Source organism: Gorilla gorilla, chromosome 6, assembly GCF_029281585.2.
Source record: "Gorilla gorilla gorilla isolate KB3781 chromosome 6, NHGRI_mGorGor1-v2.1_pri, whole genome shotgun sequence".
NCBI classification, from domain to species: Eukaryota; Metazoa; Chordata; class Mammalia; order Primates; family Hominidae; genus Gorilla; species Gorilla gorilla.
Genome location: NC_073230.2, coordinates 96,124,772 through 96,143,824, shown reverse-complemented (window position 1 = coordinate 96,143,824; position 19,053 = coordinate 96,124,772). Strand labels below are relative to the sequence as shown.

The window sequence follows — 19,053 nt, the reverse complement described above, 5'->3', positions numbered from 1 at the left end:
TCCAAATTTGCCCCCAAACTCCAAAAAATGAACTCTGCCCAAAGCAGCAAATCAAAGCAAGGAGGAAAAAATCCATGTGTTTGTGTGATTCTGAAGGTATGAAAAGTGTTCTAGATTAATAACTACGGCAACAGAATAAAATTTATACATAATAGCTTAAAAAAGATTTCTTATAAAGAATAATTTTGGCCTCTGTTGGCATTGGCTCATATACATGTATAATTGCCTAAGGCATTTATTTATCTATTTATACTGAGGTGTACACAAATCTTAACATGTTCGATGTATCTTTACACATGTACACACCTATATAAACACCACTCAGACCAACAATATAGAATACTTACATCACCATCACCACAGAAGGTCCTCTTGTATTTTTCCTAGCAATACCATTCCTGCACCCCTTTTTATATAACCATAGATTAATGTTGCTGCTTCTTGAATTTCATATAAAGGAATCATGTGTTTTGCTTCTTTTGCTCAAGATAATATGTAAAAACTGTGTATGCTGTTGTAGTTATCAGTATATAGTTTTCTCCCTTTCATTGCTGTGTAGTATTCCATTGCATCATTATGCCAGAGTTTGTTTAGCAATTTTTTCTGTTGATGGTTATTTCTAGTTATTGGATATAGTAAAATAAACATTCTGCTTTGAACATTTTTGTACATGTCTCTTGTTGGATACAGGCATGCATTTCTCTTGGGTATATACAGAGAGTAGGCAAACGTTTAGTAGATACTACCAGTTTTCCAAGTGGTTGAACCATTTTGCACTCCCACCAGAAATGTATGAGAGTTACAGTTTCTCCGCATCTTTGCCAACAGTTGATATTCCCAACCATTCGAATTAGTGTGTAGTGGTACTTTCTATACTTTTGACTGAATAATTTGTATTCTAAAAGGATAATATAATCTGGACTTATTAAAGCACTAACTGGACTTTCTTGGTAATGACAGAATAAATAGTATCTGTCATTTGTGACTAGCATTTTAAATTGTCTTAAACTATTGTGTGACTCAGTAGTTCAAGACAACTGTAAAATATTAGGCTTTTTTTCTGACTTTTGTCCCTTCTATGTCGGACTTAGCAAACTCCCAACTCTTTAAGCATCTGTTTGTCCTCCTCTTGAGGTGTATAGACTATATATACATTACACACACACACACACAGAGTTCTTAGACAATTTAGGCATTGAAAAAGAACTGAACTTAGTATCCTGAAATGTTTGTTTGAACATTAATAATGTAAACATTTTAGAAGCTGTTGGATAGTAGTTTTTACTAGATTTCTTCTATGGACATAATTCTGAAACATCATTATACACTAAACATAGAACCATATTTGTCAGTTTATAGCCCTGTAGCTTAGTTAAGGGGCAAACCACATTCCCTCTAAAGAGGTCATGCAGTCACATTTCCATTTGTTGTGAGTCTTCCCATTCACCCACGCATAGAATTTAAAAATGGGGAACCACAGCAACTATTTTGGGGGAGGGAGGCTGAATGACAATAATCAGTGTACACATGCTGCCATTTTTTCCTTGTAGTTTAGAAACTCTGAATTAGTGTAGGAATTTTTTTTTTAAGTCAACAAACATTTGCAGAGTGCTACTTGGTGGCCAACACTCAGTGCCAGTGAACTCTAGGGTATGGTTCTTGCCCTTACAAGGCTCATAGGCTTTACAGGTAAACGTGCGTCACAGGGGTTCATTGTACTGATTATTTCATCACTCAGGTGTTAAGCTTAATATCCATTATTTTTCCTGATCCTCTCCTTCTTCGCACCCTCCACCCTCCAATAGGCCCCAGTGTATGTTGTTCCCTTCTATGTGTCCACATGTTCTCATCGTTTAGCTACTACTTGTAAGTGAGAACATGCAGTATTTGGTTTTCTGTTCCTGTGTTAGTTTGCTAAGGGTAATGGCCTCCAGCTCCAGCCATGTCCCTGCAAAGGACATGATCTCATTTATTTTATAGCTGCATAGTATTCCATGGTGTATACGTACCACATTTTCTTTATCCAGTCTATCACTGACGGTCATTTGGGTTGGTTCCAAATACCCATAAAGATATACATGAATGATAAAGAAAATGATTCTTTGCTATTGTGAATAGTGCTGCAATGAACATGCACGTGCATGTGTCTTTATAATAGAATGATTTATATTCCTTTGGGTATATACCCAGTAATGGGATTGCTGGATTGAATGGTACTTCTGTCTTTAGGTCTCTGAGGAATTGCCACACTGTCTTCTACAAAGGCTGAACTAATTTACACTCCCACCAACAATGTATAAGCATTCCTTTTTCTCCACAACCTCACCAGCATCTGTTATTTTTGACTTTTTAATAATAGCAATCTGATGGTGTGAGATAATATCTCTTGTGGTTTTGATTTGCATTTCTCTAATGATCAGTGATGTTGAGCTTTATTTCGTGATTGTTGGCTGCATGTATGTCTCCTTTTGAAAAGTGTCTGTTCATGTCATTTGCCCACTTTTTTATGGTTTTTTTCTTGTAAATTTGTATGTTTCTTATAGATGCTCCATATTAGACTTTTGTTGGATGCACAGTTTGCAAAAATTTTCTCCCATTCTGTAGGCTGTTTACTCAAAAGAAACATGATAGTTTCTTTTGCTGTGCAGAAGCTCTTTAGTTTAGTTAACTTCCATTTGTCCATTTTTGCTTCTGTTGCAATTGCTTTTGGCGTCTTTGTCATGAAATCTTTGCCTGTGCCTATGTCCTGAAAGGTATTGCCTAGGTTGTCTTCGTGGGTTTTTATAGTTTTGGGTTTTACATTTAAGTCTTTAATTCACCTTGAGATAATTTTTGTATATAAGGAAGGGGTCCAGTTTCAATTTTCTGCATATGGCTAGCCAGTTATCCCAGCACTGTTCATTGAATAGGGAATCCTTTCCTTATTGTTTGTTTTTGTTAGGTTTGTTAAAAATCAGACAGTTGTAGGTGTGCAGTTTTATTTCTGGGCTCTCTATTCTGTTCCATTGGTCTATGTGTCTGTTTTTGTACCAGTGCCATGATGTTTTGGTTACCGTAGCCCTGTAGTATAGTTTGAAGTTGGGTAGCATGATGCCTCCAGCTTTGTTCAAAAAGAAATATTTAATTCAGCATTTACAAAGCTGGATGACTTTCTCCCCCTCACATAACATCTATTAACATTCTACAGAATTAGTGATCCTTGGAAAACGAGTTGAAAAGCACTACTCTATGACAATGTATGGGGTTGAGCACAAATAATCTAAAATAAAATTTGAAATATATGTATGCATGTAATTTAGTAAGAAAAATAAGAGCTAGTATATCTTGCTTTAAGCAAGCAAAATATATGAAAACCTGGTTTTGCATTAAAAATGAAAGTAAAAGTTAAGAACCCTTCAGGACTTTGGTATAACCATTATGGGAGTCAATTACCACTATATATTATTACAGATGTAGATGGTGAGGACGTCTTGCTATATATCTGTATTAACTATACTATTTTTATTAGTTCAGATATGCTCACATTCAGGTAGTGGCTTTTCTGAATAAATATCTTATTTACTTTCAATTACTTCTTCACAATAAAAGTAGAGTGCAGAACAAATTCTAATTACTTATACTTTCTGGCTGTCTGTACAGCAAATGAGAAGACATTTATTGTAGTATAATGTTGAAGTTCATCAATAATTACTGGGCAATCAACCTACCAAGAGAGAAGCTGAGACTATAAAGACAAATAACATATCATGTCTGTCCTGGAAGAGTTCATAGTCAAGCTAGGCAAATGTAAAAAGAAATAACTGTAATACTGTGTGGCTGGAAGTATAATAAGGCATTGAGAAAGTGCTACAGAAACACAGATGACTTCATTAAACAGAATGGGTGATTTATTGCTCCTACAATAAAGTACACACAATGTCTATGTATAATAAAAATGTGACTGCAATCAAGAAACTAATATTTATTGAGCACCTATTATATATTGTAAATGTGCATGCCAGAATTTCTTAATTATCAAATCACTATTAGTTTCATAGAATTTCATATTGTTCTCAAAAGGAATATAAAATATTTCTTAGATTTTTGGGCAATTTTATTATTCAGAATCAGAGGGAGCCAAACAAAAGTTTAATTTTACGTTTTAGAAAAAAGTCTAAGGCAATACCATCATATGCAAGCAATCCCTCAGATTGGTAATCAGAACTATATAGATTACACGTGCTTTCATTTCACAGTTAGAGCCAGCAGAGGGAGTAAACCTCTTCAAAGAAAAGACTGAAGTATATATGGAGAAATGTAAGACTTCAGATGTAAAGAATGCCTTTGATAAAAAAGAAAATTTGAGTACTGAGACACAGATGTCACACAGGGAAGTACTTTAACTGTACTTTTAAAACTCATTAAATGTAAGCGTAAAAGCAAGAGCAACCACTGAGTAAACTGAAGGATGACATCTTATTGCTTTAAAGAGACCTACAGGACTGAAAAGTATTAACTTTCCCATATGAAAGCCCTGTAGGCTGGGCACGGTGGCTCACGCTGGTAATCCCAGCACTTTGGGAGGCCGAGGTGGGCGGATCATCTGAAGTCAGGAGTTCAAAACCAGCCTGACCAACATGGGGAAACTCCATCTCTATTAAAATACAAAATTAGCCAGGCGTGGTGGCACATGCCTGTAATCCCAGTTATTTGGGAGGCTGAGGCAGGAGAATTGCTTGAACCCAGGAGGCAGAGGTTGTGGTGAGTCGAGATCACACCATTGCACTCCAGCCTGAACAACAAGAGTGAAACTCCGTCTCAAAAAAAAAAAAAAAAAAAAAGAAGAAAGTTCTGTAAAATGTGTTCTGTAGCAAAATCTGACTGTTTGGCATTAACAGGAAGGAATTTCAATAGTCCATGTGCTAATTAGCAAGAGCTACTATCTGATGAGTGCCTGTTTTACTCCAAAGATAAGTCCATATACACCAATCACAGTACATTTCTGCCTGAATTTCTAAGGCTATGAAACTGCTACCTATGAAGAGAATGAAAATTATCTTGGGCTGGGCACAGTAGCTCATGCCTGTAATCCAGCACTTTGGGAGGCCGAGGTGGGCAGACTGCTTGAGCCCAGGAGTTCGAGACCAGCCTGGGCAACATGGCAAAACCCTGCCTCTACTAAAAATACAAAAAATTAGCTGGGTGTGGTGGTGCGTGCCCGTGGTCCCGGCTACTCTGGAGGCTGAGGTGGGAAAATCACCTAAGCCTGTGAAGTCGAGGCTGTAGTGAGCCGTGATCATCATGCCACTGCACTCCAGCCTGAATTATGGAGTAAGACTGTGTCTCAAAAATAAAAAACAAAAAACAAAAACAACTACCTTAGGAACACAAATTCCTTGTGAATATTACAATAAATTCATTTTTTAACAGAACTACACAGGACTAAGCCTTTCTTTGATTTTCCTCGTGTAGAAGAAAAAATTGAGAGAGAAAAATTTTCTGAATGAAAACCAAGTATTTTTACTCACTTTCATCTCTGGTACATCCACAATATTTTTTCATCTTTGCTCTTCACGGGGTACTTCTTGTACCCTTCTCAGTTGGTATTTTTACCATATTTGGTTCACCTACCAAACAAACTATAAACATAATCTGCATAGAGGAAAATTATTAATAGGAATGTCTGTTTTGCACAGGCCCAAACTCTCTTTTTTGCAGGTTACTATTTTCCCTGTCTTTTGCTTACCTGTGAACCTATAACATGTATAAATAGGAGGTATCTGTTTTTCTTACCTGGGTTAAGAGAAAGAGATACAAGTAGAGAAAGAAATGGGGGTGCCTAGGCTTGAGAATAACTGGATATGGGCTGAGTTCACAGAGAAACCCTGATCAGCACTCCCTCCCAGCCCTATGTGATCCTGTCTCATATGCCACAAGTTCTTCCAGAAGCTCTATTACCTAGTAGCAAAGTGGGCTGGCGTGATCTAGAAGGTGACTCTCAGGACCAATTGGTAGGTTTATTTTTCCATTTTATTATCTGTTTTCTAATTTATTCATTTATGCTTTAAACTTTTCCTGCATCCTAGTTTATACAGGTATATTCTAATTAATTCATCATTATATACTTTAACATGTTTTAATTTTTCATAATGAGTAATATGTAAATACAATCGATGCTTGTTGAAAAGAATTCTTTTTCTTTTGTGCTATTTGGATTGAAGGCTTTTACATTTACAGTCAATCTTTCTTTTCCAGTCATAAAAGCAGTTAGTGCTATGAATTAGCCTCTGTGAATAGCTTTGGTCATATTGTCAGCTTTGATGTAGAGTTCACTATTGTCATGTGAAGTCACTGTTACACATTAAATAGGCAAGAGAAAAGGGGGATTTTACAGATTGTGAGAAGTTTATAGTGAAACTGGGGTATGGCAAGTTGATAAGCTGAATGGTTGAAATGTCAGTTACCAGGTACCCTTGGGAATAAGTAAAGACCAAGACCCCATGTTGCCTCATGCTCAGTGTACAAAACGTCTGTTCATAATCATTTATGTGGTCATCTACTTGCTGAAGATGATCTAAATACCAGCCATTTATTAGTCTCATCTTTAGTCATCTGTGAACACCATACAGTATAGGGGGTATGTGACTAGATGGACTAAGGGAAAGAGTCCCTGACTGAGATTTTGAAATCTGAGTTTTTGTTCCAGATATACTCTGGATATTAGTTTTAAATAAATATTTATATCCAGATATACCTCTGGATATTAGTTATAAATAACCTTTGTATATTTATTACATTGCAAAAAAGCAATTTTATATTGTTAAGCCCTAGTTTCTCAACTACAAAATCAAGAAGTCACATTTGATTATTTCTAAAGTCTTTCCAACTCCAGAATCCTATAATTGAGAATAAATAAATTCTACATGCTCAGTGACACCATCTGAACATTGCACTGTGTACCAATACATCCAGGTCAGTGATGCTGTTCACAGAAACTTGACATTTACAGAAATCAAACTTTAACCAAGAGGAAAACTGAAAGAACATTAATAATTACTCAATATAATTTGTGATTCCATAAAGCAAAATTGGTATTCCAGAAGAGCCTGTGAAGAACCTTTAAGAGTTATTTAGCCTGAGTGGCAAAAGGCAAAGCCACGTATCACTTATCAATGTAGCTACAGGCTAGAGAACAATCATGTCTGCATGTCATGTAACATGGGAGAGGCTGTTGTCTGTCTCGTGTTCTTTTCAGAATCAAGCATCATTGTTCAAACAGAAATGTGTAGTGATTGTGCTTCATTAGGTAAGCATCCAAATTTATTACAAAATATGCTCAGAGTGGCCATTTCAGAAGACATGTCTGTCTCTGAAATAGAAAATTATATACATATAAAAAGACCACAGCAAAAAGGAATGACATGGGATATAATTTTTCGGTTCCTACCTATTGAAATATATCTCTGGTTCGTGTCTTTAGAAATTACCAAAGAGAAAAAGATGATCTCAAATGACTAAAATTACTTACAGACAGAAGGATATTAACCTCCTACGACATATTAAAAAGTTTGGGAGGGAGAAATTTAAGCTACACGATACCTCTGGAAATTCCATTCTGTTTCATGCAAATGATCAGTGAAAGTTATAATGATACAAAGTTATGTCAATAATAGATTTTTAAAGAATCAGGTATAAATGGCACTGTAAATATACAAATCATCTTGGTTTCTTTTAAATATTACCAAACAAATATGATCCTAGGACTAAGGCAGAAATTAGGGGGAAAAAGTCTCATAGCTTCTTTGTTGGTGATTAAGGGACCCTGAGGTAAAAAAAAAAAAAAAAAAAAAAGAAAAAAACCAACAAAAATCAAGAAGCAATGCTCAAGGTAATAAGTGCTTTCATGTTTCCAGTTCTCATATCTGAGGGCACTGGATCAAGCTAAAGGACAAAGAGATAAGGACAATATTGCAAGTTACAAACAAATGGCAGATAAAAGAGCTCTTCTGGGTTCTGATTAAGTGACAGCATTCTACACATTCTTTTGACTTGAGAAAGTCAGACTAAGAGCAGCGGCTAAGTTCCATGTGAAGCCCCGCTAAATAAGCGTATCTGCATGCTTTCACATTCTGGCAGGACAGGATTCCTCCCCTTTCATTGAACAGAGACATGTTCTCTGGGCTCACAGCAATAATGCGCCTCTGCTTCAACTTCCATAAAAAAGCATAAATGTATATGCTGAAAGCACAGAGAAGTTTTGTGCTTTGGGACGAGGTGGCTGGGAGCCAATGTTTACAATCCCCTGGGTGGGGAAGGCAGGCTGAAAGGCTCAGGACGGCAGGCTTTAAAAGTCTTTGCTGTTGCCGCCAGTGACCTTCGCCTCTGTTTTCAAAGCAGCTCTCACGTTAACCCCTTGGATTCTGTGTGCACTGGAGCTGCACAAAGGAAATACCTTTCTTTGAAGGACACCTCTCTCACGCACATCGGTTTCTGATTTCAGTTGGAGCAGCTCAGAAACACTGGATTAAGAAAGAAGCATGTATTCAATCTGCTGTCAGACCCATGGGCATGTCAGCGGTACTGGATCTGGGTTTCGGAGTGTGCTCCGTTCTACAAAGTGAAAGTTTCCAGCTTTAGGCAATGGACTCAAGGTTATAAACCAGGGGATTGTGAAACATGAGCATATTTGGTCTCCAGGGGAGAAGGAAGCATCCAATTTATGCAGAAATGCTCTTTTCCCAGCTAGCCAATGAGAGGCGAGGCTACAAGAGTGGGCTTCCTATTGGGATCTCCTGACTAGAAGAATGGTGCTTAAAATTAAAGACAGGCTAAATTGCTAACAGGCCAACTTAAAAAGCAGCTGAAGAGAAAACACCAATTGTAGAAATGAAAAGGGAGTTTTCCCGTTATGAAATCAAAGCTGACCACATTTAGCTTATTATTATATGTTGTTGTTTCACGGGGAAAGAATTAATAATCTTTTATTCTTAATGCTAAGAAGATCCTACAAAATCTTACCATATATGTGTATTTTTTTAATGGTCTTTACTAAGTTACTCAAATGATGATATTCAAGAGTGGTATTATTTAAGGCCTCAAAATGTTTTCAGGACACAAGATTTACTTTGAAAAAACTGGTTCGATATGTCAGGGACCAGATCAAATGATTTACTTTGAAAAAACTGGTTCGATATGTCAGGGACTAGAACAAACGCTTTGGTCTATGAGAAATTTTGTGGATTTAAAGATGTTTGTCATCTAAACATTGATCATCATTGACAGTGTCACCCCTTTATTGAATGGACAGCATATGGAATCCTGGGGTCATGAATTGTGCAATTCTAATATTCAGAGTCTATGAACTCCTAACACATTTCCTGTCTTCAAGAGGATTAAGATTTCTGGAGAAGAAAATGAAAAGCAACATACACCAGAAAATTTAACCGATTCGCAAAAAAGTCATTAAGTCTTACTAAAATCATCCAATCAAATATGAGACAGGAATGAGAGACAGAATTTTCTCTTCACATTTGGAGATGAAGCCTGGCCTCTACGTTACCAGGCAGCCATCTATAATGTCATAAAGTACATGTATACTGTAGCTGGAAGTCATCTTAGGAATATTTGAGAGAACTGTTTTTAAGGACTAATAATTGGCTCTTAATAAGTGCTTCTGAAGACAGTTAATAACATTTCAGCTTCTCGAAGAATGCTTAATAGTAATCATAACTATCGGCCTGGCTTTCATTACAGACCAAACAAACTGTTCCTTGTTATCTATTGTGGAAGTCAATGGTGATTAAGTAAATATATTTTACTCTAATGCAGAAACTGACTAGAAGGAATGTTTTGAGAAGCTCAAAGAAACCCCAGAGCTGCACAACAGAGAAGACATAGCCAAAGAAAAACAGCCGAAGTTTATCAAGGGTCTTCCGTACGCCTGGCACTTCACTAAGGACTTCACACATTTTATGTTATTTAAACATAAAAACTTGTGAGATAGGCACATAATTTTTTACCCATATTTTAGGTAAGATACTGATATTCAAACATGTTAATAACTACAGTAGTCCCACAACTAGCCACTTGTCAGAGATACAATCCAAACCCAGGTCTAACTCCAGAGTCTGCAAGTAACCACTGAGTATGACAACCACGCAGGCAGACAGCCCTCTACCACTGCAGAGAAGCCCCCGGGAAACATATTTCACAGCTCTAACCAATTGGTGTACATTGCAATTACTATTTTATTGGGGACTCCAAGGCATGTCAATCTTTTAAGAAGGAAGCTGTGTTCAGTTGGAGATTTTTCATCGCATTACTGAATTAAAAGTCACATATGACTTCTATCAGAGGTTAAGAAGCTGCAATACTTGGTTTCTGCAACAGATTTACTAACATTTATATATTAATTTCACATTTTAAATGGAATCTAAAAGTAGCAGATGAAATTATGCTATCACAAATTTTCATGTTTTACAAGCCAGTTGGAAAATGTTTTATTCACAGGCTACAGGATCCATATTCTCATCATTCCCAGTCTGGGCCCCTCACTCCTACCCAAAGCTTTTAAGATGTTGTTTCTTATTTGTCTCCATAAATGAATCTTGTCTTAAAAAAAACTGCTGTGAAATCAAAGAAAATAATTGTTGCCATCTTTTACAGTAATGACATGTCACTTAAAAAGTTTTCAGCTTAGACTCCGTTTTCTGAAGCAGCTTCTATGAACTAATAACCTAACAGCTCTCCATGAACTTTAATTATTGCAATAGAATTATTAGGCACCACCAGTTACAACTGAACTCCTCCACACACAGTATAAAGTTAAAACTGTACAAATGAAGCCAAAATATGCACAGCTAAAAGGAATGTTACAGGGGGGCCTCTCTTAGCGAACAAAGCAAGCTCAGTTTGGCTCTTTTTCCCTCGCGCTACCACATCCGCACATCGTTAGTTGGAAAATTCCTGATATATGCTGTAATTTTTTGTGCTTTTTTTTTTCCCCCAGTACACTTGAGGCTTTAATGTCCAGATGCCATTTTCCCCCTTATCTGTCCCTGTTTGGGGTTCTGCCAGCTATGGTCAACAATTAATACAGCCGAAGAAAAAAATACAGTACGCTCCCTGGCAACTGGTACAGCCTCGCAGGAAATACCAAATAAAAACTTGATTATGTATTGTTTAACCATTTTGTTTGCCTGTAGGCCACCCTGTCGTCGGTGTAATTCAGACGAGCATGCTTCATCTGGACGGTCTGTGCACTGCACCATTGTTCCCAGAGTCTGTCACGCACAATCACTGGCTTCAGCCTGTGGCCCTCTAAATGAAAGGAGCAGATTTGTGGCAGCTTTCCAACCTGCATTCCTTTTAATTAGTCAACTTGTGGCCCAATGTTATAATAGATAAGTAACCTCTTAATATTCATGTAATTAATTTATTTTTTTCTCATTCAGTTATAAGCCTTTGCATGGTGGAAAAAAGGCTTTTTCCTATATGGGCTCTGGCTTATGAAATAAGCATGCTACTATTATAAAGAACATCAGAGACCATGTCTCAATGATTCTCCAGGAGGACAATTCCAGAAACCACAGTATGCCCATAACTATATTTTAAGCATATTATTTTTGCATTTAAAATAGTAACTGATATCTTCCTTTTGCATGAATTTGATGTATGTAAGATGAATCATCTTGCCAACTTCAGTGGGCTGATAAATTTTAACTAATAACTTAGTTCACTATCAGAGAGACAGAAAGCTTTCACATTTTAGGATCCCTTTTAAAGCAAGGCTGACATGAAAAGTGGCCAGGAGTTCCCAAAGTACTAGGAAGTCCTCTACTCTAGACCTCGATTAAGTCAATAATTAAACTGCTGATGCTGTTAGCTATTAGCACATGATGAACCTTTAAAAAGATAAGTTGATTTCTATAAATACTAATAATGCCCCTTGGTAACAGGAATCAGAATGGCTTCTAAAAGTTCCATATTTAAGTTCTTTCAACTATTTAAATTTTTCTACTAAACCAAATTCTCCTCAAAGGCAGTAACATCATTTTTACTTCTTTCATGTCCTCATGGACAATACACATGGTGGGTGAAATACAGATATATCTGTACTACTCTCACATATTCTTAGTAGCACTTCTCATGAGATTTATGAGACATTTACAATGTCACATCAACAATTAATTCATTCATACATATACAAATGTGCCTACTAGGTGACAAGCATTGGATCTCAGTTGCAAAGATGACACACAGATGATGAAGTCATCATATCTGTTCTCAAAAGCTCACAGCTGAGCAGAGGAGGCAGACATGTAACTTACCAATTGCATAAGCTCTGTGCAAGGTAGACGTATATAATTTAAAAGCCTGGGTTCAAATCCTGTCTCCTCTTTTATGAGCTACATCACCTTGGCTAAATAGCTTAACCTCTCCATGCCTCTGTTTCCTCACCTGCAAGATGGAGAATCATAGTACCTGCTTAATAGGGCAACTGGAGAATTATATGGATAAGGTACATAAAGTACTCTGCAGGTGCCTGGCTCTATAAACTTTAGCTATCAGCAAATGTTATATACACATCAACTCCACAGGGGTGAGGCGGGGTGCAGGATAGGGGTATCTAGTGTTAGAGGCTTCAGCGAGGAGGGGCAAGGGCATGACTGGTAGAGAGAGCAACATGAGCAAAAGTTGAGGAGTATGAAACTGCATGGACCAGATAACAGGACCCCAAGTGTTACTTGACAGAGCTAGGACTTTATCCTGAGGAGAAGGGGAGGTACTAAAGGGTTTTATGCAGGGCGTGTATGTCAGATATGCATTATTCTACATTTGCATTCTGGTAACTGTGTAGGATTGAAATTGGAGATGATCCTGAAGGCAGGGATCTCAATGAAAAGGCTGCAATGATCCAGATGCTCTGGGAGGAAGATGTATAAAACCACAGCAGTAGGAGAGGAAAGGCAGGAAGAATAACTTTAAATGAGTCAAATGAAGGAGAAAGAAAGATTAACTGAATCTAGGATAAGTCCCAGGTTTCTGGCCTGGGTGGCCAGGTAGATGGTGAGGCCATCAGCCTGAATAGGGACCCAGAAGGGAATGACTGGAAGGCTTGCTACTTAGGATGATATTCAGAAAGATATTTGGGTCTGGGGCTCAAGGGAGTGGACCGAGTTGGACACAGATGAGTTCCCTGCCTCCAGGATTACCTCCACAGCGGAGGAGACTGTTGAAGGAGATAGCATGTACAGGCTATGTGCCATAGGGCAGAACCTTTGAGGAAGGCAGAGGTGGGCAATCAGCGGAGAGGAGTGAGAGACGTGGAAGGAAAAGCAGGATACCACGATGTCACATAAGTCAAGGTAGATATTTACAAGAAATAACGAATAGAGAAGCATACATGTACCCGAGGATGCCAAACAAGGTGAGGTCTTTAGAATATCCACTGCGGTAACATGATGGCACAAAATTGAAGGGTTAATGACATCCGGAGTGAAGTCCTTAGTTACAGAAGAAAAGAGGCAGACGAGAGAGCCAACTGAAGCTGCTCTCTCTGCCTACCATGCCTTTCCCACTTGCCTCTAACTCTGCCCAGAAACTCTGGCCCCTTTAAGGCTTCTTTGGAAAACAGTGGGTACAGATTGTGCTTGAAGGCATGGGGGCAGCAGAGACATGATGGAACCAGGATCTGGAGAGGATCAAAGTGGATGGGATCAAGCGCCCAGGTAGTGAGATTACAAGACCACTGACTCCAAGGCTACAGACTCAGAAGTGAAGATGAGCACAGAAAAATATAGATTAATTTGCAAGTATATGTTGTAGAGATGCACTGATGGAATTCACATTCAAAGGTTTATTCACTTTATTAAAATACAAACTTAATATTATCATTAACAGGGGCAATCTCTGGTTTGTGAAGTCTAAAGCTTACACACTTTTTTTTTTTTTTGAGATGGAGTCTCGCTCTGTCGCCCAGGCTGGAGTGTAGTGGTGCCATCTCCACTCACTGCAAGCTCCGCCTCCCGGGTTCAGGCCATTCTCCTGCCTCAGCCTCCTGAGTAGCTGGGACTACAGGCGCCTGCAACCACACCCGGCTAATTTTTTGTATTTTTAGTAGAGACAGGATTTCACCGTGTTAGCCAGGACGGTCTCGATCTCCTAACCTCGTGATCTGCCCGCCTGGGCCTCCCAAAGTGCTAGGATTACAGGTGTGAGCCACCGCGCCCGGCCAAAAAAAATATGGAATGCTTCACGAATTTGCGTGTCATCCTTGCGCAGGGGCCATGCTAATCTTCTCTGTATCGTTCCAATTTTAGTACATGTGCTGCCGAAGCGAGCACCTTACACACTTTTAAAAAGCTGACAAATACCACAAAATGCAGAAATAAAATCACAATATTTTGATTAATAAACGGACACCTCCACTAGGAAACTCACTTGCCCTGTGTTATTTTTGGGCACATACTCGTTGACTGTCTTTCATCTGACAGCAATTTTTGAAATATTTTCTACAGGAAGATAACATGCTTGATCAAAAATTATTTTTATCAACAGCTGTGATGCAGAAAACATGTCACTTCACATGTGATCACTGTTGGTGGTAGTGCTACAGGTTTTAGCCATCATCAAATAGAATATTGATAAAATCTATTTTGGCTGATTCTTATAAGGCTGATTCTTTCCTTATAGAAGAAAAATTGCATGGTTATTTCTATCATTAAATAAGTTGCATTATCAAGTATATTCTTTTTTTTTTTTTTTTTTGAGACAGAGTCTCGCTCTGTCGCCCAGGCTGGAGTGCAGTGGCATGATCTCGGCTCACTTCAACCTCTGCCTCCTGGGTTCAAGTGATTGTCCTGTCTTAGCCTCCCGAGTAGCTGGGATTACAGGTGTGCACTACCATGCCCAGCTAATTTTTGTATTTTTGGTAGAGACGGGATTTCGCCATGTTGGCCAGGCTGGTCTTGAACTCCTGACCTCAGATGATCCATCTGCCTCGGCCCCCTAATGTGCTGGGATTACAGGCATGAGCTACCATGGTCAGCCTCAAATATATTTTCTTATTATGAAAAAACTTCCATCTTAACTAGGCATTGATGAGAATAGAAACATTTGCTTTCAAGGTACATGTCTGTTGCCTTGAAGAATTCTCCTCAGACTAGCCTTTGGCTCAGTATGTTTCAAACCTTGTTCCTCCTCCACTACCCACAGACTTTGGTGCCAGAGACCACAGGACATGGTCATATTGTGAAATGACCTCTGAATCTCAGGTAAGTCAGCACAGTGCTGGTGGAAGTGAATTCCTGGAGGCCATTTCTACACTGGGGTAGCCAGGCATAACTATGTTAGGGGGTTTCTCAATCTGGGCACTTTTGGCATTTGGAGCCGGGCAATTCTCTACTGCAGGGGGCTGTCCTGTGTATTGTAGGATGTTTAATGGTATCCCTAGGCTTCCATCCACTGGATGCCAGTAGCAACATCCCTCTCCCCCATATTGTAACAACCCAAAATGTCTCCAGGCATCGATGAGTGTCCCCTGGGGGATAAAATCATCCCTAATCGAGAACCACTGATATATATGTAACCAGTGAACCCCATATAGAGCTTATAAAACCCAAATGAACTCAACATCCCCTTAGCCAGATCTCAAAAATGCCCATGGTCACTCCATTGCCACCTGACACGAGAACTGTGATGGGTGAGGTGGAAGGTTAATCAGCTGCATTTAAAATAGCTCACCTCCACAATTAAAAAAAAAAAAACACCAGATGACCATATTGCTAGAGCCTCTCCCATAACCTTGGTATGTGATGGGAGCTGAAAGTGAGGAGCTCTGAAGCTTAAAACTCATTAGACACAGATAAATCCACTTCTGATCATAATTTTAGTCATAAGCAATGACATATTTTTAAAAATTCTCTTTTTATACTGCATAACTAATGATATGACATGTTTCATACACATACTGCAAATCTCAAGATAGGTAAAAATACATTTCAAATGACCTCATTAATCATTATAATATGACCTATGGTTAAGTAATCAAAGCACAAAACAAGTATTCTCAATTCTCTAGATAAACATCACATGTTTTATGACATGAATGTGTTACATAAAAGAATATCTGTGTGTTATGTATGCAAGCAACTAAAATTTTAACATTTCATTTATCTGGTAAGATGAATGAAGACTTAGATGTAACTAGATTTCCTGGATTACTTACATTTCTCTTTGTAAGCTCTGCAAGTGTATTATTTTAATCACTTGAATTTTTTCTTGCTTGTGTCTTATTATCAATTGCCTTTTTCCTGCTGTTATGATCCCTATGTTTATCAGCCTACCTCCTTTTCTAGTTTCTGCTTCTAATATGGACCTATTACTTCAAAATGAATTCAAACACATTTACCAGGTCCCCCACAGAGGGGCCTCAGACTACCTCCCTGATCTCAGCCCTGACCTCTCTCCTTCCTACTTACTCTGCCTCAGCTGCACTGACCTTCTTGCTTTCCTTGGACAGACCAAACTCCCTCCTACCTTGGGGCCTCTAAATTCACTGCTCCCTGTGACTAGAATGCTCTCCTGAATCCTAGCATGCTCTGTCCCTCATCTCCTGCGCAAAAGACCTTCTTTGACCACCCTCCCCCTCTAAAATAGATTCCCGGTGTATCACACTCTATTGCACTGCTGGGCCCCAGAGATTTTATCTAATATATTAATTTGTTTATCATACACCTTCCTGACAAGAATGAGGGGAGATTTTATATATATCATTAATTTCTACACTCTCAGCTCAGTGCCTGGCCAGCAGAAACTATAGCAAAACTTGAAGATATTTTAAATAAGAGTATGGATCTAAATAAGAACTCAAGAGGTAGACATAAGGCTTTAATGATGTGATAGCTACTTGGGTGCTCAGAGCCCTCCTCTCTCTTTTGTTCTTCTGTATTTCTAATTCTATTCCCTTGCTTCTTTACTTCTCTTTACCCCCACAGGCAACCACGATCCTAAGTCTCATGTTTTTCATTTCCTTCCTTAAAAAATGTTAGATTTATCTATAAATATACCTAAATAATATTTAGATTTGCTTTATACATATTCCATATGCTTTATAACTTTCATTTTTGTTTTATTCCCCTCAATATTGTTGCTAATATTCATCCATGTTATTGCCTGTAGCTATGGCTCATTCATTTTTAAATTTTCACTGCTGTATAACTCTATTGTGGGAATATACCAGTGTCAATGTAATCATTCCTTTGTATATGAACATTTGGGTTGTTTGGAGTGTTGGTATTACAAACAATGCTGCAGAGTATTCCTGAATATGACTCTTGGTACACATGTGCAGAAATTTCTCTAAGGTATGTAACTTAAGGCATGGAATTGCAGGGTTTCATCGTATAAGCATGTTAAACTGTATAGTTAATACCAAATTATTTTCTAAAGTAGAGTATCATTTTATGTTCCCTTCAACAGAGGAACAGTTTTAGGTGTTTCTTGAAAAAGCAAAGACTTGGTTTTAGAGAAATATTTTAAAAATCTAATCTAACATTCTTTGCCATCGAACTGGTGAGTTTTGTCCATTTACATTTACTGTGATTAAGAATCTATTTGGACATTTTTACCAATCTATGTACTCGACATTCTTTCTTGCATCTCGGGCATTCCTTCTGAGATTATTTTCTTTCTTTTTGAAGTACATCCTTTAGAAAATTCTTGGTAGTGGTAAACTCTCTTGGTTTTTGCTTCTATGAAAATTTATTTACCTCATTAGTATACTGTGTACTTAGAATTCCATATATACACAAAATAGTAACAAAATATCCAGAATATCCAAAGTATTTTTACTACGATGTCCTTCAGGCACCAAGAGAGGAAGCATATAACAAGTAGTTGTTCACCAAGTAACCAACCTTCTCCTACGTTTTGGATCCATGCTAAGGCATGCTTAGCAAACACAAATCATTGTTCCTGGTCTCAAAGAGCTTTGAGCAGCATTAAAAAAACTTGGAAATCACATGAAACCTAAGTAGAGAGTGAAAGGTTTCATGTAAAGGATGAATTGGGTGGCTTAAGAAGTGCTGTGGGCATTCAGAGCAGGAAGCATCCAAAGAAAGGTGGATCCCAGTCAGGTCATGTTGCAGAAGCTCCTGAATTACGTTTCTACACAACACTACTTATGTGGCCAAACCACACCTTTACCTTGAATCTGAAAAAAGCCAGGGTACGTTTTCTTTGGAGATGGTACTGTGGCTTAACTGAATCCTGAATTGGGCACTAGATAGATAAGAGCAATATTAAGACAAATGTTCTTAAAGACTAAATTAGAGAATAAGCAGTTGTATGAAATGCTAAATACAAATTTTCCAGAATTGCAGGTTGAATGTGCTACTCAGTTATTAGTCTAGGTACCAACTCCTTTTCTGAATGGGGGGCATTCCTGCATGGCTTTGTAAAACAAAACAAGACAGTGCAGGTTATACAACGGCTGGGCTGAAAGCCTCAGGAATTTCTTTTAACTTTTTTGAAAGGTTAATAGCTGAAAGAGTTCTTATATGACACATCTTAAGCAGACTATGTGAAAGAAGTGTATGTTATCTGTGACATTAATTCCTAATCCATAGTACAATGAGTCACTTATTCACTGGAGAATAATCTAACCTATTTGGGAAATGAACCTTTCTGAATATTAACTACCACCTATTCCCAAGAGGAAGTGATCGGTGGAATACAAAATGGCTCAGTACAGAAATAACATTAAAATGCTCATTTTGGCCAGCGTGGTGGCTCACACCTGTAATCCCAGAACTTTGGGAGGCCAAAGTGGGAGGATGGCCTTGAGCCCAGGAGGCTGAGACTGCCGTGAGCTGTGTTTGTACCACTGCATTCCAGCTTGGACAAAACAGTGAGACCCTGTCTTTTTAAAAAAGCTAATTTTGACTACAGTAGGGAAAGAAATTTACTTTCATAATTAATGAGCTGTTACGTTCCAGTCATCTACCTTCCACTCTATAGAGATTAAATACACAAAACGTCCTTCGTGAAAAACAAGTGTCTTGTCTTTGTAGA

At 38.1% G+C, this 19,053-nt stretch overlaps 1 protein-coding gene and 1 non-coding gene across 5 annotated transcripts in view; both read right to left on the bottom strand.

The window, feature by feature from the left end:
* Positions 1-19,053, bottom strand: part of CDK6 (cyclin dependent kinase 6) — a 232,455-nt gene that overhangs the window by 82,753 nt on the left and 130,649 nt on the right. The gene's annotated exons all lie outside the window — the stretch shown is intronic.
* LOC115935539 (U6 spliceosomal RNA) lies at positions 14,218-14,324 on the bottom strand. Its single transcript, XR_004071147.1, has one exon. It is a non-coding gene; the product is annotated as a U6 spliceosomal RNA (small nuclear RNA).